Source organism: Bufo gargarizans, chromosome 5 (assembly GCF_014858855.1).
Source record: "Bufo gargarizans isolate SCDJY-AF-19 chromosome 5, ASM1485885v1, whole genome shotgun sequence".
In the NCBI taxonomy this organism is placed as follows: domain Eukaryota; kingdom Metazoa; phylum Chordata; class Amphibia; order Anura; family Bufonidae; genus Bufo; species Bufo gargarizans.
Genome location: NC_058084.1, coordinates 339,161,744 through 339,188,869, shown reverse-complemented (window position 1 = coordinate 339,188,869; position 27,126 = coordinate 339,161,744). Strand labels below are relative to the sequence as shown.

Genomic DNA, 27,126 nt, shown 5'->3' with positions numbered 1-27,126 from the left:
TCCGGGTTCAGCTCTGAACCCGGACAACCCCTTTAACACTTCCTTCCCATCTGGGCCATTTGCCCCCTTCCTGACCAGGCCTAATTTTGCAAATCTGACATGTCTCACTTTATGTGGTAATAACTTTGGAACGCCTTTACTTATCCAAGTCATTCTGAGATTGTTTTCTCGTGACACATTGTACTTCATGATAGTCATAAATTTGAGTCCATATATTTCACCTTTATTTATGAAAAAATCCCAAATTTTTTAAAACAGAAAGTGATACATCATAAAATATTTATTACTTAACATTCCCAATATGTCTACTTTATGTTGGCATCATTTTGGAAATGTCATTTAATTTTTTTAGGACGTTAGAAGGCTTAGAAGCTTAGAAGCAATTTTTCAAATTTTTAAGAAAATTGCCAAAACCCACTTTTTAAGGACCAGTTCAGGTCTGAAGTCACTTTGTGGGGCCTACATAGTGGATACCCCCATAAATGAGCCCATTGTAGAAACTACACCCCTCAAGTTACTTAAAACCGATTTTACAAACTTTGTTAACCCTTTAGGTGTTCTACAAGAATTAAAGGAAAATGGAGATCAAATTTTTAAATTTCACTTTTTTGGCAGATTTTCCATTTTAATCAAATTTTTTCTTTAACACATCGATGGTTAACAGCCAAACAAAACTCAATATTTATTACACAGATTCTGCGATTTACAGAAACACCCCACATGTGGTCATTAAATGCTGTATGGGCACATGGCAGGGCGCAGAAGAAAAGGAACTCCACATGGTTTTTAGATGCCATGTCCCATTTGAAGCCCCCCTGATGCACCCTTACAGTAGAAACTCCCAAGAAGTGACCCGATTTTGGAAACTAGGGGATAAGGTGCCAGTTTTATTGGTACTATTTTTGGGTACATTTGATCATTCATTATAACACTTTATGAGGCAAGGTGACCACAAAATTGGTTGTTTTAGCACAGTTTTTATTTATTTATTTATACAGCGCTCACCTGAAGGGTTCGGTCAAGTGACATTTTTATAGAGCAGATCGTTACAGATGTGGCGATACCTAATATGTATACTTTTTCTTATTTATTTAAGTTTTACACAATAATAGCATTTTTTAAACAAAAAAAAACACTTGGTGTTGCACTTTGTGATGTAAGGAGCCATAAAGGGAAACGAAACACATTACAGAATTACAGCGACCTTCATAAATGGTTATTTTAAAGGATTTTGACGCAAACTGGAAAACCCCTTGAATAAATGTCCCCTCTCTCACTGTGCCATTTCACTAACAGGAGCTAGATTTGAAATCTCTTCAGCGTGTCCATACTTAGTGGAGACAGAAATGGGGGAAGTAGGCAATATTGGCTGTTATACTAGAAGGTAGACATGAGAGGATAGTCAAGAGACTTGGATGAGTCACAAAGCAAGTAAAAGGGGGAGAGGTTGACGGGCAGGAAGGGCAGGCACACTGTCTACCCTGCAGAATGCTTCCAGTCTTCGCAATTAGTGCTGTGAGAAGAGCAGACAACATCCTACATTTACAAAAAGGTCTAATGTCTCCTATTTCCTGAATTTTACTCAAAACAGAGAAGTGTAATGTTTAGGGCGGGCCACAGAATATCTCACAAATGGAGATTTACCGGCAATTACATTCCATTAGCAATCATAGATCCCATTAATGGGCATCTGGCCATGATGGAAATCGTTGCTCTGAGATTACAATGTGTCTGGGGAAATGTCAACATTTTGTGCTTTGAAGCAATACCGAGATTGTAAAAACATGAAATCGCCCTGGGATTTAGTGATGTCAGAGTGTCCAGTGACTTGATTGGCGGAGTTCTGAGAAATGACTATATGGCCTGGAAAATGGCTTTCACCACCAGGTGGCGCCAAGACGGGCACTACTTTTTGTAGAACATAGTTAAAAAATGTGTGCAGGGGTTTTATATTGATGATCTATCCTTAGAATCAGACCCTGATATGATATTGATGACCTATCCTTAGGCTAGGCAAACAATTGAAGCCACTGCACGACCCCTTTCGGGTCATTGTCCCATCATCCTTTGGTGTAACGGATCTTACTGTAACTCCATTCCTACAGAGATTCAGCTGAAGATCTTATCAGCTGTATTCAGGATCATAATCCCTGACGAGCAGAGAGGAGGAGGAGGCAGATCTTTAGCTCAGTGTTGTGAAGTAACTTGTCCTCCTGTGTGATTAGGACAGGTTCTGTGTGTACTAATAGGACGGTATCCATTTTATTTCTCCTAATGATTGGTCCCCAGACAAAACGAGCTATTATAACTTATGAAAGATATTTGGGAATATATTTATAATAAAGTAATATTTTTGCATTTTTATTTTCTGAATTCCCCGAGAACACCTTTAAGGTGTCCATACAACTTCAATAGCTGTCATTCTGTCCATTCCCCCGTATACCTGCATGATTGGCTTGGCATAGCATGCATGTATTTTGAGGAGGGGGGGGGGGAGAGCAGTGGTGGATTTACACGTGAGCAGCCGATTATAGTAGTTTTCCTTCCCGACAGTCGGCTGCTCGTTCAGTGGAGGTGAAGTGCTGCAGTGATCATATAGTACATGCAGTGATCACCTGTACAGTATGAGAATGAGGGATCACCCATCTTCATACAGCTGCACTGTTTCCAGCAGGGGTGTAGCTATAGGGGAAGCGGCTGCTTTGGGGCCCGAAATCAGGAGGGGCACACCCAGGATGAAGACTAAAAGATTTTATTGTCAGAGGCCCCTCAACAATTTGCAACAGTTACACAATGACATTATATACAGTGACACTGTAGGAAATGGATGGAGGGGCTGCCGGGTCTCGTCTGAGAGAGCGATCTTGATTAGCCACAGGAGTGGGGGTTTCACCGGAGGAGGGGGTTGCGAATATGTTTTGGGGGAAGGGGGTCTGTTCAAAAATTTGCTGTGGGGCACAGTAATTTCTAATGACGCCACTGGTTTCCAAGCAGCAGATCGCAGTTCTGATGTCCAGAAATGATTGCAGTCGTCGGGCGCACAGCAAAGGGTCCCTTAAAGTATATGTTTTTTGTGACGCCAGTTACAGTGAAGAAACAAGGGCCCAGGGCCCCTTTTAGTGATGTAGTAGATGGTACCCAGGTGTAGGAATTCCAGAGTGGTGTAAGGTAGCCTATAATGTCCCTTTATGTTTTGTGCACTTGTCACGGTGCTCCTACCTGGATACGCTGGACCCCAGGAGTTGCCCTCCAAAAGCAGAAAAATAGGGGGAATAATTGAGGAATTTGAAAAAATAACTTGAGTCCAGACCTTGTGACGAAGTTGAAAACAGCTTTACTTGAATAAACGTTTCTTTAAACAGACTTTATCTTGGTTCCAGCAGGCGTTAGCATTAACTGTGGCAGGAAAACTCTCTGCTATATCTGTTGCTCTCTGACTGCTGTGCTGACAGGGTAGCTGTATAATTTCGCTTTCTCTGGGTGCTGCAACTTCTCTCTGTAGGCTTCAAGCTGTGGCCTCCATATCCAGCAGAGCTGAAGGTGCTCTAGCTGGCTTGGGCATAGCACGTCCAACAGGTACATGCACCTGCTGCACACCTAACCCCTAGGAGGGGGTAAGCTGAACTGACTCTAACTAGAACTCCACCCTCCCTGCAGAAATTGTGACACGCCCACCACACCACACCACAGAGGGGTGATGTTAGAATGGAATGGAAAGCTCCATTCTATGTACATGTAGCTCTGCCATTTACGCTGCCACCTGCTGGTGAACCAGGCACATTATATTTGAACATATACAGTTGCATAGAAATAGGAAATGCACAATGTGGAGGACTTGGAATAAATTTATAGATTAAATGATATTAGCATACAAAGATAGAAGCAGGGTGTAGGAGTAGTAATGCCACTTGAAGGTGCCTGTACGAAAGACAGGATCACACTATCGGGGTGTGTAAACCCGCCATAAACCTCTGCCAGTCGCCTCTGTCTTATCTCCCCTGAGGACAAATCCTTCCATTATCTATCAGGTTAGAGCTTACCTCCCAACTTTTGAAAAGAAGGAATAGGGACAATATGTGCAAAGCGCTTGGCGGCAAATTTTTTCCGCACGCCTCTAACTCCGGCCAAAACATAACTAAACACCTAATCCCACCCAGTCCCCTAAATGCCCCCACATAGTAATTATTCCCCTTTAAAGCCACCACACAGTAGTTATGCCAGCATTATGCCTCCTTCACAGTAGTTATGACCAGATCTGTGCCCCCTCTCAGTAGTTATGACCAGATATGTGCCCCCGTCACAGTAGTTATGGCCAGATAGGTGCCCCCTCACAGTAGTTATGGCCAGATAGGTGCCCCCTCACAGTAGTTATGGCCAGATTGGTGCCCCCTCACAGTAGTTATGGCCAGATAGGTGCCGCCTCACAGTAGTTATGGCCAGATAGGTGCCCCCTCACAGTAGTTATGGCCAGATAGGTGCCCCCTCACAGTAGATATGGCCATATAGGTGCCCCCTCACAGTTATTCTGCCCAGATATGTGCCCCCTCACAGGAATATGCCCAGATATGTGCCCCCTCACAGTAGTTATGGCCAGATATGTGCCCCCTCACAGTACCTATGCCCAGTTATGTGCCCCCTCACAGTACCTATGCCCAGTTATGTGCCCCCTCACACTAGTTATGTTCAGTTATGTGCCCCCTCACAGTAGTTATGTTCAGTTATGTGCCCCCTCACAGTAGTTATTCCCATATATGTGCCACCTGACAGTAATATGCCCAGCTGTGCCCCCTCACAGTAACATGCCCAGTAAAGTGTCCCCTTCACAGGCAGTAAAAAATAATTAAAAATAAACTCAACATACTCACCTCGTTCCCCACAGCAGCAGCAGGATACACGGAGCTCCCAGCCGTGCCCACTCCCTGCCCAGACCAGAAGTGTGGAGTGCCGACGGGGGGGAGGAATGATGGAAGAGGGAGTCGATGGACGGCTCTTGCTTCATCATTACAGGAAGCTGTCTCTGCTTCCTATGGAAGTAGGGACAGCTGCCAGAAAGCGGAACATACCTCCCCCTACCGGGATCGTGGAACTGCCAATGAATTCTGGGACTGTCCCGCCAGATCCGGTATGGTTGGGACGTATGGTTTAGAGTCTGGAGACCCCCATACACACAAACTAGTCAAGCACAAATCGGCAGGTCCAACTGACTTTCGAGCTGCTGTGATTTACAGTACAATTAGCTTTTTCCATAGTATGTGCACTTCCACTTCTCTGTTCACTACAAGTGTAAAAGCTTTTATGTCATTGCTTCTGAGTCATCCTGTCCTTATCTGTTTCATGAAAGTCTAAACCACAATAACAAGCCATTAAAGTGATCACTATCTTCATCGAGAAGTTCAGATGGATTCTACCTTGACAAGTTAAATTACAGCAAATCAAAGTGCGTAACATGTTCGAAGCAAAATGTTTCTGCCTTTTTAGGATGGCTGGGACGCTCTTCCAGGGTATTGCGAAACTAGTTGCAGACAGTGAGCAATGGTGGATGTCTTGCCTGATAGCTTGAAGTGACTATTTTACGTTACAGAGAGAGTTTATCAGTGAGAAAATGCAAAAGACAAGCAATATTCTCAGGCTCATCCGTCACACACGCTTAACGGGACATTATAACGGGAGAGTATAGAATTGAATAAAAATGCAGCACCGTTTTTGACCTTTAGGTGGAACAGTGGTCCTACTCCTATAATGCAAACGTCTGATTGGTGGGATAAGTCACTTAATCCATACCCATTAGTGCGTACAAATACGTTTAAAGGTGTTCCACTGCAGTTTTTTCGGATTCTAAATTTTAGACAGAGCTAGTATTTCATTCTTGATAGGTTGCCTTAAAGTGAATGTCCTATGTCCATGATTTTGGTTTCAGTAATTATATGTAACTATGTAGAAGATATTTCTTTTTTTTTTAAATTAGGAAAATTCTACGTTAAATCAAACAAGAAGTTTGCCTTACTCACCTGCTTAATTGCATGCTGTTTCAGTGGTCCAAGCAGTCTTCGTTTCCATTGATGTCATTGACCACTTTGCGTGATCACTGAAGCCAGTTATGTCAGGTAGTCAGAAGACATCATCACTAGCTGTAATGAAGGCAGACCACGTTACTTCTATGGGGGCCGAGGAGGAGGAACTCCTTCTTCTGTTTTCATCATGAAAAAAATATGGTATTTATATCCAGCCACTACTAGGAGGAGCTCAGCACAATGAGATTGTTACAGCTTCCACTGCATTCAATAGTAACTGTGTAAATTCCTGTGTACTGAGCTCCCCCTAGTGGTGGCTGCCAGCAGACGGTTTTATAATACACTGCATGAGGTAAGCTGCAGACATGGAGCTGATTTATCAGTGTATTTATGCCAATTATCTGGTGTAGATGTATTGAACAAAACATAGGGGCACATTTCTTAGAACCGGCATTTTAGCCCCATAGCTGGTGGTGGATCCGTCAGAGTTATAAAGAGGCGCCGGCCTTTCCATAACTTTGGCAGCTTCCTAGTTGTCTTACATTTAGATCATTTTCTACGCCTAAAACAGGTATAGAAAATGGTGACTGAGAAGGGCCTTCGCCCCTTTCCCCGCCCATGCCATGCCGACAATTTCAGAACTGGTGTGAGCGGGGTAAAGTGGCGAATAACAGCGCAACTAACCCTTGCACCGCCATCTGCGCCTGAAATACGCCTAATTTAGGTGTATTTCAGCTTAGTGAATGACCCCCATGGTGTTCAAATGGAGAGCCATATTTATTAAGAATCTATTCCACTTTTTCCAACATAGAAGCCGTGAAAAGTGGGCAACTTTTTAAAATAAAAAAAGGCTCCATTTATTAACATGGGGTGGCATACTAAGTCTTGTCTTGGGGCCCTATGATGGTGTTTCAGGGCTGAAAACAAAGACCACTGGGAACAATACTCGATTGAACAGGTGAGTAAGGCTTATTTTTTCATTTTAGATCACTCCCAGCCTTCATAACAGAATTCTGAGTTCCTGTATAGACAGCACAACAGGGAGTCTGTGCTTAAAGGGGTTGTCCGGCCTAGGAGCGGAAGGTGTTCCCCCGTTAAAAAAAAACAGTTTGCAGTTCTGCTGTCTGCCCCATTCCTGGCCACTTGTTGTCCTGGCTGGAATAGGAGTGGCTTGGTCCCGTTACCGCTGCAGCCAATCACTGTCCTCAACGGTCACATTTGCTAGAATGGCACATCACTAGAACGTTGCTAGCAATGATGTGCCATTCTGTCACGTGACCACTGAGGCCAGTGATTGGCTGCAGCGGTCAGAGGACCAAGCCACTTCTGGTCAAGGCTATCTGAAAATCATCAAATAAGAGAGACCCGAGTGGCAATGATTTTACTCCAAATGGGATTGTCTTTGGTGCCCATTTTTGTCACAGAGCCTGGGCCTACCCAGTAATTCTCTGGTATTCGTGGGGCAATCTTATTCTGCTTCAGAATACCCAGAATAATCCTCTGGATAGTTCATCAGCATGTGATTGGTGGGGTTCCGACACCTGGCCCGCCTGCCGATCAGCTGTTTGGAGAGGCTGCGGCGGTGAGCACCACAACCTTCTGGCAGCTTGCAAAGCATAGCGCTGTTCATAGTGGTTGTGCTTGGTATTGCAGTGCAGGCACATTCACTTGAATAGGACAGAGCTCCTCCGCCTAGGCGATATGACCCATGAATGTGACGTCACTGGCCTAGGAAGAATCTGAAGATTCTTACTGGAGTGTTGCAGCCTCTTCAAACAGCTGATCGGTGCGGGTACAAGGTGTTGAACCCCCACAATCAGATTTTGATGGCCTATCTTGAAAATATGTCATCAGTATAAAATACCTGGAAAATCCCTTTAACCCAATAAAATTTTATATGCAACATTTTAGCCAGAAACATGTAAAATCTGCAGAACATTAAGACCTGAGCAATCTGCAAAAAATATCTTTTGTGATGAAACATCCCAGATTCTGGATAGTAAGATATAATTAGAGCTTTCATACTTTTCAATATTTATGATTCCTGGGAGTCATCAGGAACGTGCAGAACATAGGACTCCACATTCATTTGCTGCAGTACTACTATATAAAGCCTATGCATCAATTATACCCAGAAGACAAGGGCTGTCTAATGGAGAACTGAGGTGCAGTATTTCCTCTTTTGGTTTATATTAGAACTAGTAGAACAAGGCTTCTTAAGCTCTTGTTTTCGAGAGTCATGGTGACACCTGAGCCCCACCACTGGTGAGCATTCATATCGGAATTACATGTAGAGTGCTGGACACTTTCCTCATAGGCAGTTGCTTCTTGGATGAAGCAACCCCTGAAAAGTGCCCCCTCGGCAAACTGTATCCTTCATTTGCGGAATGTCGCAACCAGTTTTCACAACACAGATATCCTTATAATCGTAGGGATCATCCCTACCAGGCACCATGCCTGGATTAATAGGTTTGAGGCTGCTGACACTTGCTCTTTAAACAATTAATGAGCACACCCTGCTGCCTGGTGTTGATTGGGGTGCACTTGATGTTGAATGATTTGGTGGGTGCAAGGCAGGATCGGCAAATGATCAAGACAATAAATTAGACCCGTTAGTTGCAATAAATAAAGTCTCTCTTTACTAAGTTGATGATAGGGATTGTAGTACAAATAGCAGCAAAAGGCAGAGTTTCACAGTATGTCAATATTCAATGATGCAATATTTCCTCAATAGCAGCATATGGACAACAACAACAACGATGGTGGTAGTACTCCCTCCCCCTAAAGATTCTTTGCAGTCTCACAGCAGAACCATAAGCATGCAATAAGGTTCTGGTAAAATCCTTCTGCACTGAGGGGTACAGAACTGAGATACTGGTGGCTAATCAAAGTATGGGGGATGCCTTACCAATTATCTGTTCCACAGCAGCATAGCCTTTCTGCCATAAATGAGCCTAATGCATGGCCTTATGGGTTCTAGACCTTCTCAGATGTCTGGTCTCTCTGAGGAGTATTTTGGTAGTATGGCTGCTCTCTGGCCAGTTGTAGGGTCACAGATTAAAGGAGTTGTGCACATTTGGGGGGGGGGGGTAGACCTGTAAACGGAAGTCTACTTACCTGCTTCCTAGCGACTCCTTCTCTCTCCAGCGCGGGGGAGCAGGCTACTGCTGCGGCCTGTAATTAGCTACAGCCAAGGCCGGGGAGAGAAGGATCGGAAGCAACGCCAGGAAGCAAGTAAGTAGACTTCCCTTCTCAGGTCTGGCCAAGAGGTTGGGGTTGCCAAACAACTCCCCCCCCCCCAAAGTTGCACAACCTCTTTAAAGTTCTTGGAACTTGGGTGTAGCTGTGCAAGAGGTAGAACAGACCTCCAGACTAGACTCCCTCAACACTAACTAGGGGGCGGACCTAGTCCATCTCTGTGCAACCTTACACAATTTGCCAAGTTGTTAACCGCGTGTTGTCCATACAATGCCATTACATGCATGTACATAAATCACAACATGTTACTCAATAAATATTGCATTAACTCTGTCAATAGTAATTAACCTTTTGCAGTAGATCTTCTGGGGTACTGTACAAGTGCTGTATGCTAATGTTAAGAGGCAAGTGAGCATTCATGCTACCTCTGATGTCGCCATCCATCTCTCCTAAATCTCAAAAGATATTCCTTATACTGCAGCTGACATAGTATTTTTCTTAGGGGTAAAATGGAACAGATGAGACAGTTCATTTATTTAAGCTATTCTGAGCCAAATGAAATGAATGAAAATATATGGCAAATGTCAGGAGTTTAAATAGGAGCTGAACAGGTGCCATAGCCAGCAGGTCCATGATTGGCGATAACTCTAATCATGGACATTTAAAATGGTTGTCCCATGAAAACTATTCTCCATTTTTTGAAACCAGCACCTGGATCTGAATAATTGTGTAATTGCATGTAATTAAAAATTTATACCAGCAGCCACTGTGTTATTCAAAAAAAATCGATCTGTGTAGCACCACCTGCTCTTTGTTCTTTTCCTTATTTCTCTGTCCTCCTCGTTAAGGAGGTCGCACATGCTTCAATTCCTTCAACTGCCACCAGCCTTATCTGCTGTTAGAAGTGTAACAATTACAGGGAGAGAGCTGCATCAGAGAGAAAACACCCCCTGAGCTGTGATAGGGAGAGAGCTGCATCAGAGAGAAACACCCCCTGAGCTGTGATAGGGAGAGAGCTGCATCAGAGAGAAAACACCCCCTGAGCTGTAATAGGGAGAGAGCTGCATCAGAGAGAAAACACCCCCTGAGCTGTGATAGGGAGAGAGCTGCATCAGAGAGAAAACACCCCCTGAGCTGTGATAGGGAGAGAGCTGCATCAGAGAGAAACACCCCCTGAGCTGTGATAGGGAGAGAGCTGCATCAGAGAGAAAACACCCCCTGAGCTGTGATAGGGAGAGAGCTGCATCAGAGAGAAAACACCCCCTGAGCTGTGATAGGGAGAGAGCTGCATCAGAGAGAAAACACCCCCTGAGCTGTGATAGGGAGAGAGCTGCATCAGAGAGAAAACACCCCCTGAGCTGTGATAGGGAGAGAGCTGCATCAGAGAGAAAACACCCCCTGAGCTGTGATAGGGAGAGAGCTGCATCAGAGAGAAAACACCCCCTGAGCTGTGATAGGGAGAGAGCTGCATCAGAGAGAAACACCCCCTGAGCTGTGATAGGGAGAGAGCTGCATCAGAGAGAAAACACCCCCTGAGCTGTGATAGGGAGAGAGCTGCAGCAAAAACATCTGGAGGCTGCCTGCAGCGTTTTACTCTCCGCTTGACGAAACTGAGCCAAACTGTAAGTCAATGGGGACGGATCCGTTTTCTCGGACACAATCTGGCACAATAGAAAACAGATCCGTCTAACATTGATTTTCAATAGAGTTCATGACGGATCCATCTTGACTATGTTACAAATAATACAAACGAATCCGTTCATGACGGATGCATGCGGTTGTATTATTGTAACGGATACGTTTTTGCAGATCCATGATGGATACGCCCAAAACACGATTGTGAAAGTAGCCTAAAGCTCCAATAGCCTGGCACTCTAATACAAACAGCCTAGGATAGGAGGAGAGCTCCGGCTAGATCCAGCAAGGCTGTGGCTGTTTTTGGGACCAGAAGAGGAGACCTCCCATTGCCTCTGTCTGGACTCAAACTAAGAAGACAGGGTGGCATTAGCAGGAGGTGCTCAAACCCACATGCAGTCGTGCATATATACAGGGGAGCAAATCCTGCACTTGTGGCCCGTTGCTAATGGCGATCCTCAGCAAAATGCATACAGTGGAGGATGCCCGCGGCGAACCACAAGTACCACAATAGACATCTCACACAAGGTAACAAGTGCGTATGTCAATCAATATAACAAAACAATAACAAATACAGGTGCACTCTGCAGTCTCACTAAACCCTCAAACTGATTTTAAAATTGAGAGATTAGTCAACATGTCCTACGGTGTAGAACATGTCTAAGCCCGGGCACCACGTCAAGGTTTCTCAAGTAGCCCGAGACCTAACACTCTCCTACCTGAGCCGTATGGGCAATACCAGGAGCCAGTGGGCAAATTACAGGAGCATGAGGCCGACTCACAAACAGCTCACCAGTAGAGTTGAGCGAACACCTGGATGTTCGGGTTCGAGAAGTTCGGCCGAACATCCCGGAAATGTTCGGGTTCGGGATCCGAACCCGATCCGAACTACGTCCCGAACCCGAACCCCATTGAAGTCAATGGGGACCCGAACTTTTCGGCACTAAAAAGGCTGTAAAACAGCCCAGGAAAGAGCTAGAGGGCTGCAAAAGGCAGCAACATGTAGGTAAATCCCCTGCAAACAAATGTGGATAGGGAAATGAATTAAAATAAAAATTAAATAAATAAAAATTAACCAAAATCAATTGGAGAGAGGTTCCATAGCAGAGAATCTGGCTTCCCGTCACCCACCACTGGAACAGTCCATTCTCAGATATTTAGGCCCCGGCACCCAGGCAGAGGAGAGAGGTCCCGTAACAGAGAATCTGTCTTCATGTCAGCAGAGAATTAGTCTGCATGTCATAGCAGAGAATGAGGCTTCACGTCAGCCACCACTGCAACAGTCCATTGGCATAAATTTAGGCCCAGCACTAGTGTTGAGCGGCATGTCCCATATTCGAATTCGCGAAATTTTGTGAATATTCGAAAGAATATTCGTAAAATATTCGCGATTATTCAAATTCGTTATTATTTCGCATATGCGATAATTCGAATTTTCGCATCGCATAATACATATGCTATGCAAAATTCACATGTGCGCTAATGAAATCGCCTTACGAAGATTCGCAACTCAATTCAATCACTAATGTATGAATGCAATGCCCTTTGCCTCTGTTCTGGGACAAGTGTAGATATTCGCATGTGCGCTAATAAAATCGCCTTACGAAGATTCGCACCTCAATCACTTTCTAGGGAATGTGAGACTTTTGGGAATCAATCGAGATACAGTGGGGGGTGATGACAGTAGTTGACAGAGTACAGATCAATGTAATCTGTAAGGTGGAAAGTAAAATAAAAAATACGAATTTTCGTTAATCGAATTTTACGAAGTTCTACGTATTCGCGAATATGGTGCTATACTATATGAATGCACAGGCCTTTGCCTCTCTGTTCTGGGGACAAGTGTAGATATTTGCATTTGCGTTAATAAAATCGCCTTACGAAGATTCGCAGCTCAATTCAATCACTAATGTATGAATGCAAAGCCCTTTGCCTCTGTTCTGGGACAAGTGTAGATATTCGCATGTGCGCTAATAAAATCGCCTTACGAAGATTCGCAACTCAATTCACTAATGTATGAATGCAAAGCCCTTTGCCTCTGTTCTGGGACGTGCCGATATTCGCATGTGCGCTAATAAAATCGCCTTACGAAGATTCGCGCCTCAATCACTTTCTAGGCAATGTGAGTAAGATCTGAGCTGTTGGACCTTTGGGAAACAATCAATTATATGTGTACTGTAATTTTGTGGGGGGGGGGAAAAAAACAAAAAACGAATATTCGTTTTTACGAATATATAGCACTATATTCGAAATATTCGCGAAATCGCGAAGTTGCGATATTCGCGAAAAAAATTTGCTTTTCGAATATTCGCGCTCAACACTACCCAGCACCCAGGCAGAGGAGAGAGGTCCCGTAACAGACAATCTGGCTTCATGTCAGCAGAGAATCAGTCTGCATGTCATAGCAGAGAATGAGGCTTCACGTCAGCCACCACTGCAACAGTCCATTGGCATATATTTAGGCCCAGCACCCAGGCAGAGGAGGGAGGTCCCGTAACAGAGAATCTGTCTTCATGTCAGCAGAGAATTAGTCTGCATGTCATAGCAGAGAATGAGGCTTCACGTCAGCCACCACTGCAACAGTCCATTGGCATATATTTAGGCCCAGCACACACACAGGCAGAGGAGAGAGGTCCCGTAACAGAGAATCTGGCTTCATGTCAGCAGAGAATTAGTCTGCATGTCATAGCAGAGAATGAGGCTTCACGTCAGCCACCACTGCAACAGTCCATTGGCATATATTTAGGCCCAGCACACACACAGGCAGAGGAGAGAGGTCCCGTAACAGAGAATCTGGCTTCATGTCAGCAGAGAATCAGTCTGCATGTCATAGCAGAGAATGAGGCTTCACGTCAGCCACCACTGCAACAGTCCATTGGCATATATTTAGGCCCAGCACCCAGGCAGAGGAGGGAGGTCCCGTAACAGAGAATCTGTCTTCATGTCAGCAGAGAATTAGTCTGCATGTCATAGCAGAGAATGAGGCTTCACGTCAGCCACCACTGCAACAGTCCATTGGCATATATTTAGGCCCAGCACCCAGGCAGAGGAGGGAGGTCCCGTAACAGAGAATCTGTCTTCATGTCAGCAGAGAATTAGTCTGCATGTCATAGCAGAGAATGAGGCTTCACGTCAGACACCACTGCAACAGTCCATTGGCATATATTTAGGCCCAGCACACACACAGGCAGAGGAGAGAGGTCCCGTAACAGAGAATCTGGCTTCATGTCAGCAGAGAATCAGTCTGCATGTCATAGCAGAGAATGAGGCTTCACGTCAGCCACCACTGCAACAGTCCATTGTCATAAATTTAGGCCCAGCACCCAGGCAGAGGAGAGAGGTCCCGTAAAAGAGGATCTGGCTTCATGTCAGCAGAGAATCAGTCTGCATGTCATAGCAGAGAATGAGGCTTCACGTCAGCCACCACTGCAACAGTCCATTGTCATAAATTTAGGCCCAGCACCCAGGCAGAGGAGAGAGGTCCCGTAACAGAGGATCTGGCTTCATGTCAGCAGAGAATCAGTCTGCATGTCATAGCAGAGAATGAGGCTTCACGTCAGCCACCACTGCAACAGTCCATTGTCATAAATTTAGGCCCAGCACCCAGGCAGAGGAGAGAGGTCCCGTAACAGAGGATCTGGCTTCATGTCAGCAGAGAATCAGTCTGCATGTCATAGCAGAGAATGAGGCTTCACGTCAGCCACCACTGCAACAGTCCATTGTCATAAATTTAGGCCCAGCACCCAGGCAGAGGAGAGAGGTCCCGTAACAGACAATCTGGCTTCATGTCAGCAGAGAATTAGTCTGCATGTCATAGCAGAGAATGAGGCTTCACGTCAGCCACCACTGCAACAGTCCATTGGCATATATTTAGGCCTAGCACACAGGCAGAGGAGAGAGGTCCCGTAACAGACAATCTGGCTTCATGTCAGCAGAGAATCAGTCTGCATGTCATAGCAGAGAATGAGGCTTCACGTCACCCACCACTGCAACAGTCCATTGGCATATATTTAGGCCTAGCACACAGGCAGAGCAGAGAGGTCCCGTAACAGACAATCTGGCTTCATGACAGCAGAGAATCAGTCTGCATGTCATAGCAGAGAATGAGGCTTCACGTCACCCACCACTGCAACAGTCCATTGGCATATATTTAGGCCTAGCACACAGGCAGAGCAGAGAGGTCCCGTAACAGACAATCTGGCTTCATGTCAGCAGAGAATCAGTCTGCATGTCATAGCAGAGAATCAGGCTTCACGTCAGCCACCACTGCAACAGTCCATTGGCATATATTTAGGCCTAGCACACAGGCAGAGGAGAGAGGTCCCGTAACAGACAATCTGGCTTCATGTCAGCAGAGAATCAGTCTGCATGTCATAGCAGAGAATGAGGCTTCACGTCACCCACCACTGCAACAGTCCATTGGCATATATTTAGGCCTAGCACACAGGCAGAGCAGAGAGGTCCCGTAACAGACAATCTGGCTTCATGACAGCAGAGAATCAGTCTGCATGTCATAGCAGAGAATGAGGCTTCACGTCAGCCACCACTGCAACAGTCCATTGGCATATATTTAGGCCTAGCACACAGGCAGAGCAGAGAGGTCCCGTAACAGACAATCTGGCTTCATGTCAGCAGAGAATCAGTCTGCATGTCATAGCAGAGAATCAGGCTTCACGTCAGCCACCACTGCAACAGTCCATTGTCATAAATTTAGGCCCAGCACCCAGGCAGAGGAGAGAGGTCCCGTAACAGACAATCTGGCTTCATGTCAGCAGAGAATTAGTCTGCATGTCATAGCAGAGAATCAGGCTTCATGTCAGCCACCACTGCAACAGTCCATTGGCATATATTTAGGCCTAGCACACAGGCAGAGGAGAGGTTCATTCAACTTTGGGTAGCCTCGCAATATAATGGTAAAATGAAAATAAAAATAGGATTGAATGAGGAAGTGCCCTGGAGTCCAATAATATATGGTTATGGGGAGGTAGTTAATGTCTAATCTGGACAAGGGACGGACAGGTCCTGTGGGATCCATGCCTGGTTCATTTTTATGAACGTCAGCTTGTCCACATTGGCTGTAGACAGGCGGCTGCGTTTGTCTGTAATGACGCCCCCTGCCGTGCTGAATACACGTTCAGACAAAACGCTGGCTGCCGGGCAGGCCAGCACCTCCAAGGCATAAAAGGCTAGCTCTGGCCACGTGGACAATTTAGAGACCCAGAAGTTGAATGGGGCCGAACCATCAGTCAGTACGTGGAGGGGTGTGCACACGTACTGTTCCACCATGTTAGTGAAATGTTGCCTCCTGCTAACACGTTGCGTATCAGGTGGTGGTGCAGTTAGCTGTGGCGTGTTGACAAAAGTTTTCCACATCTCTGCCATGCTAACCCTGCCCTCAGAGGAGCTGGCCGTGACACAGCTGCCTTGGCGACCTCTTGCTCCTCCTCTGCCTTGGCCTTGGGCTTCCACTTGTTCCCCTGTGACATTTGGGAATGCTCTCAGTAGCGCGTCTACCAACGTGCGCTTGTACTCGCGCATCTTCCTATCACGCTCCAGTGCAGGAAGTAAGGTGGGCACATTGTCTTTGTAGCGTGGATCCAGCAGGGTGGCAACCCAGTAGTCCGCACAGGTTAAAATGTGGGCAACTCTGCTGTCGTTGCGCAGGCACTGCAGCATGTAGTCGCTCATGTGTGCCAGGCTGCCCAGGGGTAAGGACAAGCTGTCCTCTGTGGGAGGCGTATCGTCATCGTCCTGCCTTTCCCCCCAGCCACGCACCAGTGATGGACCCGAGCTGCGTTGGGTGCCACCCCGCTGTGACCATGCTTCATCCTCATCCTCCTCCACCTCCTCCTCATCCTCGTCCTCCTCGTCCTCCAGTAGTGGGCCCTGGCTGGCCACATTTGTACCTGGCCTCTGCTGTTGCCAAAAACCTCCCTCTGAGTCACTTCGAAGAGACTGGCCTGAAAGTGCTAAAAATGACCCCTCTTCCTCCTCCTCCTCCTCCTCCTGGGCCACCTCCTCTTCCATCATCGCCCTAAGTGTTTTCTCAAGGAGACATAGAAGTGGTATTGTAACGCTGATAACGGTGTCATCGCCACTGGCCATGTTGGTGGAGTACTCGAAACAGCGCAACAGGGCACACAGGTCTCGCATGGAGGCCCAGTCATTGGTGGTGAAGTGGTGCTGTTCTGTAGTGCGACTGACCCGTGCGTGCTGCAGCTGAAACTCCACTATGGCCTGCTGCTGCTCGCACAGTCTGTCCAGCATGTGCAAGGTGGAGTTCCACCTGGTGGGCACGTCGCATATGAGGCGGTGAGCGGGAAGGCCGAAGTTACGCTGTAGCGCAGACAGGCGAGCAGCAGCAGGATGTGAACGCCGGAAGCGCGAACAGACGGCCCGCACTTTATGCAGCAGCTCTGACATGTCGGGGTAGTTGTGAATGAACTTCTGCACCACCAAATTCAGCACATGCGCCAAGCAAGGGATGTGCGTCAAATTGGCTAGTCCCAGAGCTGCAACGAGATTTCGCCCATTATCACACACCACCAGGCCGGGCTTGAGGCTCACCGGCAGCAACCACTCGTCGGTCTGTTGTTCTATACCCCGCCACAACTCCTGTGCGGTGTGGGGCCTGTCCCCCAAACATATGAGTTTCAGAATGGCCTGCTGACGTTTACCCCGGGCTGTGCTGAAGTTGGTGGTGAAGGTGTGTGGCTGACTGGATGAGCAGGTGGAAGAAGAGGAGGAGGAAGCCGAGAAGGAGGAGGTGGCAACAGGAGGCAAAGAATGTTGCCCTGCGATCCTTGGCGGCGGAAGGACGTGCGCCAAACAGCTCTCCGCCTGGGGCCCAGCTGCCACTACATTTACCCAGTGTGCAGTTAGGGAGATATAGCGTCCCTGGCCGTGCTTACTGGTCCACGTATCTGTGGTTAGGTGGACCTTGCCACAGATGGCGTTGCGCAGTGCACACTTGATTTTATCGGATACTTGGTTGTGCAGGGAAGGCACGGCTCTCTTGGAGAAGTAGTGCCGGCTGGGAACAACATACTGTGGGACAGCAAGCGACATGAGCTGTTTGAAGCTGTCTGTGTCCACCAGCCTAAATGACAGCATTTCATAGGCCAGTAGTTTAGAAATGCTGGCATTCAGGGCCAGGGATCGAGGGTGGCTAGGTGGGAATTTACGCTTTCTATCAAATGTTTGTGAGATGGAGAGCTGAACGCTGGCGTGTGACATGGTTGAGACGCTTGGTGACGGAGGTGGTGGTGGTGGTGTTGGTGGTACATCCCCTGTTTGCTGGGCGGCAGGTGCCAACGTTCCTCCAGAGGCGGAGGAAGAGGCCGAGGCGGCAGCAGCAGAATAGGCCGAGGCGGCAGCAGCAGAAGAGGTAGCAGGGGGAGCCTGAGTGACTTCCTTGGTTTTAAGGTGTTTACTCCACTGCAGTTCATGCTTTGCATGCAGGTGCCTGGTCATGCAGGTTGTGCTCAGGTTCAGAACGTTAATGCCTCGCTTCAGGCTCTGATGGCACAGCGTGCAAACCACTCGGGTCTTGTCGTCAGCACATTGTTTGAAGAAGTGCCATGCCAGGGAACTCCTTGAAGCTGCCTTTGGGGTGCTCGGTCCCAGATGGCGGCGGTCAGTAGCAGGCGGAGTCTCTTGGCGGCGGGTGTTCTGCTTTTGCCCACTGCTCCCTCTTTTGCTACGCTGTTGGCTCGGTCTCACCACTGCCTCTTCCTCCGAACTGTGAAAGTCAGTGGCACGACCTTCATTCCATGTGGGGTCTAGGACCTCATCGTCCCCTGCATCGTCTTCCACCCAGTCTTGATCCCTGACCTCCTGTTCAGTCTGCACACTGCAGAAAGACGCAGCAGTTGGCACCTGTGTTTCGTCATCATCAGAGACATGCTGAGGTGGTATTCCCATGTCCTCATCATCAGGAAACATAAGTGGTTGTGCGTCAGTGCATTCTATGTCTTTCACCGCTGGGGAAGGGCTAGGTGGATGCCCTTGGGAAACCCTGCCAGCGGAGTCTTCAAACAGCATAAGAGACTGCTGCATAACTTGAGGCTGAGACAGTTTCCCTGGTATGCATGGGGGTGATGTGACAGACTGATGGGGTTGGTTTTCAGGCGCCATCTGTGCGCTTTCTGCAGAAGACTGGGTGGGAGATAATGTGAACGTGCTGGATCCACTGTCGGCCACCCAATTGACTAATGCCTGTACCTGCTCAGGCCTTACCATCCTTAGAACGGCATTGGGCCCCACCATATATCGCTGTAAATTCTGGCGACTACTGGGACCTGAGGTAGTTGGTACACTAGGACGTGTGGATGTGGCAGAACGGCCACGTCCTCTCCCAGCACCAGAGGGTCCACTAACACCACCACGACCATGTCCACGTCCGCGTCCCTTACTAGATGTTTTTCTCATTGTTATGGTTCACCACAACAACAAATATATTATTTGGCCGAATGTATTGTATTCAAATTCAGCGGGATATAAATTTGAGGCCTAGTATTTAGGCGCTGGGTGACCGGTATGGATTTAGTGACAGAATTAGACTTGGAAATGCACAGAAGCGTGTGTGTGAAGTTATTCTGAATGACCCTATGTGCACCTTCAATATGATCTACCCTTTTAGGGATAGATTTCAAATAGCTCTGATATAGCAGAAACGACTAAATTATGAAATTGCTAAATTGGGAATTGTATTTCAACCCAGAACAAAAAATGTGCTTTGACGGACACTAAATAACTTTCCCAGCCACAACAGGACAGCGGTAACGAGAGATTTAGCGGGATATAAATTTGAGGCCTAGTATTTAGGCGCTGGGTGACAGGTATGGGTTTAGTGACAGAATTAGATTTGGAAATGCACAGTAGCGGGTGTGTGAAGTTATTCTGAATGACCCTATGTGCACCTTGAATATTATATACCCTTTTAGGGATAGATTTCAAATAGCTCTGATATAGCAGAAACCACTAAATTATGAAATTGCTAAATTGGGAATTGTATTTCAACCCAGAACAAGAAATGTGCTTGAACGGACACTAAATAACTCGCCCAGCTACAGCACTAGGGACAGATTTAGCGGGATATAAATTTGAGGCCTAGTATTTAGGCGCTGGGTGACAGGTATGGGTTTAGTGACAGAATTAGATTTGGAAATGCACAGTAGCGGGTGTGTGAAGTTATTCTGAATGACCCTATGTGCACCTTGAATATTATATACCCTTTTAGGGATAGATTTCAAATAGCTCTGATATAGCAGAAACCACTAAATTATGAAATTGCTAAATTGGGAATTGTATTTCAACCCAGAACAAGAAATGTGCTTGAACGGACACTAAATAACTCGCCCAGCTACAGCACTAGGGACAGATTTAGCGGGATATAAATTTGAGGCCTAGTATTTAGGCGCTGGGTGACAGGTATGGGTTTAGTGCCAGAATTAGACTTGGAAATACACAGTAGCGGGTGTGTGTGAAGTTATTCTGAATGACCCAATGTGCACCTTGAATATTATATACCCTTTTAGGGATAGATTTCAAATAGCTCTGATATAGCAGAAACCACTAAATTATGAAATTGCTAAATTGGGAATTGTATTTCAACCCAGAACAAGAAATGTGCTTGAACGGACACTAAATAACTCGCCCAGCTACAGCACTAGGGACAGATTTAGCGGGATATAAATTTGAGGCCTAGTATTTAGGCGCTGGGTGACAGGTATGGGTTTAGTGCCAGAATTAGACTTGGAAATACACAGTAGCGGGTGTGTGTGAAGTTATTCTGAATGACCCAATGTGCACCTTGAATATTATATACCCTTTTAGGGATAGATTTCAAATAGCTCTGATATAGCAGAAACCACTAAATTATGAAATTGCTAAATTGGGAATTGTATTTCAACCCAGAACAAGAAATGTGCTTGAACGGACACTAAATAACTCGCCCAGCTACAGCACTAAGGACAGATTTAGCGGGATATAAATTTGAGGCCTAGTATTTAGGCGCTGGGTGACAGGTATGGGTTTAGTGCCAGAATTAGACTTGGAAATACACAGTAGCGGGTGTGTGTGAAGTTATTCTGAATGACCCAATGTGCACCTTGAATATTATATACCCTTTTAGGGATAGATTTCAAATAGCTCTGATATAGCAGAAACCACTAAATTATGAAATTGCTAAATTGGGAATTGTATTTCAACCCAGAACAAGAAATGTGCTTGAACGGACACTAAATAACTCGCCCAGCTACAGCACTAAGGACAGATTTAGCGGGATATAAATTTGAGGCCTAGTATTTAGGCGCTGGGTGACAGGTATGGGTTTAGTGACAGAATTAGACTTGGAAATACACAGTAGCGGGTGTGTGTGAAGTTATTCTGAATGACCCAATGTGCACCTTGAATATTATATACCCTTTTAGGGATAGATTTCAAATAGCTCTGATATAGCAGAAACCACTAAATTATGAAATTGCTAAATTGGGAATTGTATTTCAACCCAGAACAAGAAATGTGCTTGAACGGACACTAAATAACTCGCCCAGCTACAGCACTAGGGACAGATTTAGCGGGATATAAATTTGAGGCCTAGTATTTAGGCGCTGGGTGACAGGTATGGGTTTAGTGCCAGAATTAGACTTGGAAATACACAGTAGCGGGTGTGTGTGAAGTTATTCTGAATGACCCAATGTGCACCTTGAATATTATATACCCTTTTAGGGATAGATTTCAAATAGCTCTGATATAGCAGAAACCACTAAATTATGAAATTGCTAAATTGGGAATTGTATTTCAACCCAGAACAAGAAATGTGCTTGAACGGACACTAAATAACTCGCCCAGCTACAGCACTAGGGACAGATTTAGCGGGATATAAATTTGAGGCCTAGTATTTAGGCGCTGGGTGACAGGTATGGGTTTAGTGCCAGAATTAGACTTGGAAATACACAGTAGCGGGTGTGTGTGAAGTTATTCTGAATGACCCAATGTGCACCTTGAATATTATATACCCTTTTAGGGATAGATTTCAAATAGCTCTGATATAGCAGAAACCACTAAATTATGAAATTGCTAAATTGGGAATTGTATTTCAACCCAGAACAAGAAATGTGCTTGAACGGACACTAAATAACTCGCCCAGCTACAGCACTAAGGACAGATTTAGCGGGATATAAATTTGAGGCCTAGTATTTAGGCGCTGGGTGACAGGTATGGGTTTAGTGCCAGAATTAGACTTGGAAATACACAGTAGCGGGTGTGTGTGAAGTTATTCTGAATGACCCAATGTGCACCTTGAATATTATATACCCTTTTAGGGATAGATTTCAAATAGCTCTGATATAGCAGAAACCACTAAATTATGAAATTGCTAAATTGGGAATTGTATTTCAACCCAGAACAAGAAATGTGCTTGAACGGACACTAAATAACTCGCCCAGCTACAGCACTAAGGACAGATTTAGCGGGATATAAATTTGAGGCCTAGTATTTAGGCGCTGGGTGACAGGTATGGGTTTAGTGCCAGAATTAGACTTGGAAATACACAGTAGCGGGTGTGTGTGAAGTTATTCTGAATGACCCAATGTGCACCTTGAATATTATATACCCTTTTAGGGATAGATTTCAAATAGCTCTGATATAGCAGAAACCACTAAATTATGAAATTGCTAAATTGGGAATTGTATTTCAACCCAGAACAAGAAATGTGCTTGAACGGACACTAAATAACTCGCCCAGCTACAGCACTAAGGACAGATTTAGCGGGATATAAATTTGAGGCCTAGTATTTAGGCGCTGGGTGACAGGTATGGGTTTAGTGCCAGAATTAGACTTGGAAATACACAGTAGCGGGTGTGTGTGAAGTTATTCTGAATGACCCAATGTGCACCTTGAATATTATATACCCTTTTAGGGATAGATTTCAAATAGCTCTGATATAGCAGAAACCACTAAATTATGAAATTGCTAAATTGGGAATTGTATTTCAACCCAGAACAAGAAATGTGCTTGAACGGACACTAAATAACTCGCCCAGCTACAGCACTAAGGACAGATTTAGCGGGATATAAATTTGAGGCCTAGTATTTAGGCGCTGGGTGACCGGTATGGATTTAGTGACAGAATTAGACTGGGATATGGCCAAAAAATAAACAGACTATTGCTGGTTAAATGCACTTGGTGTGACAGCTTCACCCTGATGTAGGCTTTAGCCAAAAAACAACCACACCATTGAGGGTTAAATGCACTTGGTGACAGGCGCAGCTTGCCCCTGATTTAGTATATGGCCAAAAAATGAACAGACTATTGCTGGTTAAATGCACTTGGTGTGACAGCTTCACCCTGATGTAGGCTTTAGCCAAAAAACAACCACACCATTGAGGGTTAAATGCACTTGGTGACAGGCGCAGCTTGCCCCTGATTTTGTATATGGCCAAAAAATGAACAGACTATTGCTGGTTAAATGCACTTGGTGTGACAGCTTCACCCTGATGTAGGCTTTAGCCAAAAAACAACCACACCATTGAGGGTTAAATGCACTTGGTCGCAGCTTGTGCTGGCGCACCACAAGACACAAAATGGCCGCCGATCACCCCAGAAAAATGTGACTGACAAACGGTCTGGGCAGCCTAAAAACAGTGAGCAATTGAGGATCAGCAGCTCAATGATCCACAGCTGCAGATCGATCAGTTAATCAAGTCCTTTGGAGGAGTTAATCTGCCTAATCTCGCCCTACTGTCGCAGCCGCAACCTCTCCCTACGCTAATCAGAGCAGAGTGACGGGCGGCGCTATGTGACTCCAGCTTAAATAGAGGCTGGGTCACATGGTGCTCTGGCCAATCACAGCCATGCCAATAGTAGGCATGGCTGTGATGGCCTCTTGGGGCAAGTAGTATGACGCTTGTTGATTGGCTGCTTTGCAGCCTTTCAAAAAGCGCCAAGAAAGCGTCACAAAAGCGCGAAGAAAGCGACGAACACCGAACCCGAACCCGGACTTTTACGAAAATGTCCGGGTTCGGGTCCGTGTCACGGACACCCCAAAATTCGGTACGAACCCGAACTATACAGTTCGAGTTCGCTCATCCCTACTCACCAGTTACCTCCAGCATGTAACCATGCTTGCAATGGGAGGAGGGAGGAGTCTGTGAGTCCCACTCAAGACTGACTGATATGGCCCAGGCCTCACAGGTGCACCTAAATGTGGCCTGTAGGTGGAAAACAGGCACATTTAAATTGGAGTTTATACACCTCCAGGAATCTATATATACAAACTAAGAAGACAAGGTGGCATTAGCAGGAGGTGCTCAAACCCACATGCAGTCGTGCATATATACAGGGGAGCAAATCCTGCACTTGTGGCCCGTTGCTAATGGCGATCCCCAGCAAAATGCATACAGTGGAGGATGCCCGCGGCGAACCACAAGTACCACAATAGACATCTCACACAAGGTAACAAGTGCGTATGTCAATCAATATAACAATATAACAAAACAATAACAAATACAGGTGCACTCTGCAGTCTCACTAAACCCTCAAACTGATTTTAAAATTGAGGACTCATCATTTGAACTGGGTGATGCAAATAAAAGCCTATGTCACCCTATGTCTTTGGCTACTTTCACATTTGCGTTGTTGTTCTCCGGCATTGAGATTTGGCAGAGGATCTCAATACCGGAAAAAAAACGTTTCCGTTTAGTCCTCATGCATTGTGAATGGAAAGAGACCAGTTCAGGATGCATCAGGATGTCTTCCGTTCCGGCAGCATTCCGTTTTGTGACCGGACATAAAACCAGGAAAAAAACTGATCTGTTGCCAAAAACGATGTAAGTCAATGATGAAAGATCAATTTTTTTAGGAGCGTCAAAAATGGATCTGTCACCTATTGACTTTCAATGTATTTAGTGACGGATTGTTTTTTTCCGTTTTGACTTCACACAACCGCATCCTAACAGAACGGATGCATCCTGATGTGCAAACCAAAACGGATCAATTTACTTCCGGTATAGAGATCCTCTGTCTGAGTTCCCTTCTGTTCGAGTGCCATTTTTGTTATTATGATGTTTATCCCATATAAATTGCAAATATTGCTTAATGACGATCGTTCATCTGAATAGGAACCAGCGCTGCGCCACGCTGTTCATAAAGGAGTGCCCATATGGCACAGTGGGCATTTATAGGTAGAGCAGTCCCATACAGTAACAGTACTCTGGGGCCGAGCTGCACCCGGCTCTTATTATTTATACGATTCGACATGCCCCACCACTTTCAGGCTTTGCAAAGAGGTAAGTGGGTCATGTGCCAGTGTAAATAACAAGAGACAGCTCACACTTTAAACAGGAGCCCAGCGCTGTGGACGGGATTCCAGTGCCGGGAATACATGTTAATGTAAACAGGTTAAAGCTTCATGCTGGAGCGGATGTGCTAACTGCTTGGAGACAGGTCAGGACTTTTCACAATTGTTTCTTTTCAGCTACAAGTAGATGACATTGTATAAGACGCCAATAAATGTTCTCAGCCGCGGCTCGGAGAGCCACAAGTTTATTTAGAATCTAAATTGTTTACTTTGTGGTTGAATAGAATTCGAGAAAGCTGCAACCGCTAAATAAGAGATGCAAGCGGAAAGTAATTGCTACATTGTTACAAGTTTCGATCCAGACTCAATGGGAGTCATTTATCAAAGACCGGAGTTTGACGCCAATTCCCCCTGTGCTGCTTTTGGAGGATGCGCCTAATTTATGGCCTCTTCGTAAATGTGGCATCTCCTCCGGCAGTCCGTACGGCTGGATCAGCGTCAGACTGAAGTCCCTTGGGCACACCAGAGGAAAGGATTCTGAGGGCTCACCCTCCGTGTCTATAGGACTGTATTTATTAGGGGTCCATTACTGCCCGAGTCTGACCCTGGCCTGGATTAATTTCAAATCTACTCCAGCCCGCTCCTCAGTGTCGAAGGAGGCTTGAAAACGATGCGTTATGTTGCACTGGCTTTAAAAGTGCAGCAAAAAGTGGTCTTGCAACTTTTTTTTTTTTAGGCCAAACTGCTATTAGTAAATGACCACCAATGGCTTCTTCCTGCGTCCATTGAGAGAAGCGCAGAGTAATTTGGGGATCATTGAGTCTTGCAGAGAAAAAGCTGTCTTCGTCTAAATATTATGCTGGTGGCTAGGCACAGCTCAAATAAACCTTAAAATAACATTTTGTAGCGCTGGCATAACACAGGTTTGTTATAGAAACCCAGGGATAGGGCGAGAGCGGCCTCCTGCTCTCTGGCTGTGGTGATTTGGAGGGTAGGTAAAGCGATATACATTGTACAGTGTTAACCCTTTGGTGGCTTGGATTTTAAAGAGCCAACCAAGCCAATTTAAGGGGTTTGTTCAGGATAAGAAAACTCTTCTTGGGCTGTTCCTAGTATTACAGCTAATTTTGATTCAATACTAAACACACTGATGGGACAACCCCTTGAAAATTAAGCTGTCAGGACATTTTTGTAGCCTTATCTGATGGGAGCATGTAACAGAGGAGCTGAGCTCTGTCATATAAGTTTATATGATTCAGAACAAGATTTCTCAGTACTAGGCAGAGTATGGATGGGAACACCTCCATTGGCACTTGTTGGCAGCGGCTTGATAACATAGGCTGATACAAACCCTGTGCAGTAGGACTAATTGCTACAGCAGTTGTCCCTCCCTCATTCTGTTCAATTCATTATGGGTGATACATTGCACACTTTCCCCGGTCAACCAAGTCCGCTGCCTTGGAGTGACCTTGGATTCTGTCATCTCCTTCAGACCGCACATCCAAGCCCTTTCCACTACCTGCCGCCTCCAACTCAAAAACATCTCCCGCATCCGTGCTTTCCTCAACTTTGAGTGTGCAAAAATGCTTGTACATGCCCTCATTATCTCCGGCCTAGACTACTGCAACCTCCTCCTCTGTGGCCTTCCATCTAGCACTCTTGCACCCCTCCTATCTATCCTTAACTCTGCTGCCCGACTAATCCACCTCTCACCCTATTACTCCTCTGCCTCTCCCCTCTGACAATCCCTTCACTGGCTCCCCATTGCCCAGCGAATTAAATTCAAAGTACTAACAAATACATACAAGGCCGTCCATAACCTGTGCCCTCCCTACATCTCTGAGCTACTTTCCCGATACATCCCCACACGCACTCTCCGATTCTCACAAGACCTCCTTCTCTCCTCTCCTCTCCTCTTCCCACAATCGACTCCAAGATTTCTCCCGTACATCCCCCATACTCTGGAACTCGCTACCCCAA

The 27,126-nt window shown here is 45.9% G+C and overlaps 1 protein-coding gene across 1 annotated transcript in view; it reads right to left on the bottom strand.

Annotated features, from left to right (window-relative positions):
• ATP9B (ATPase phospholipid transporting 9B (putative)) overlaps positions 1–27,126 on the bottom strand; it is a 202,846-nt gene that overhangs the window by 88,861 nt on the left and 86,859 nt on the right. The window lies entirely within an intron of this gene.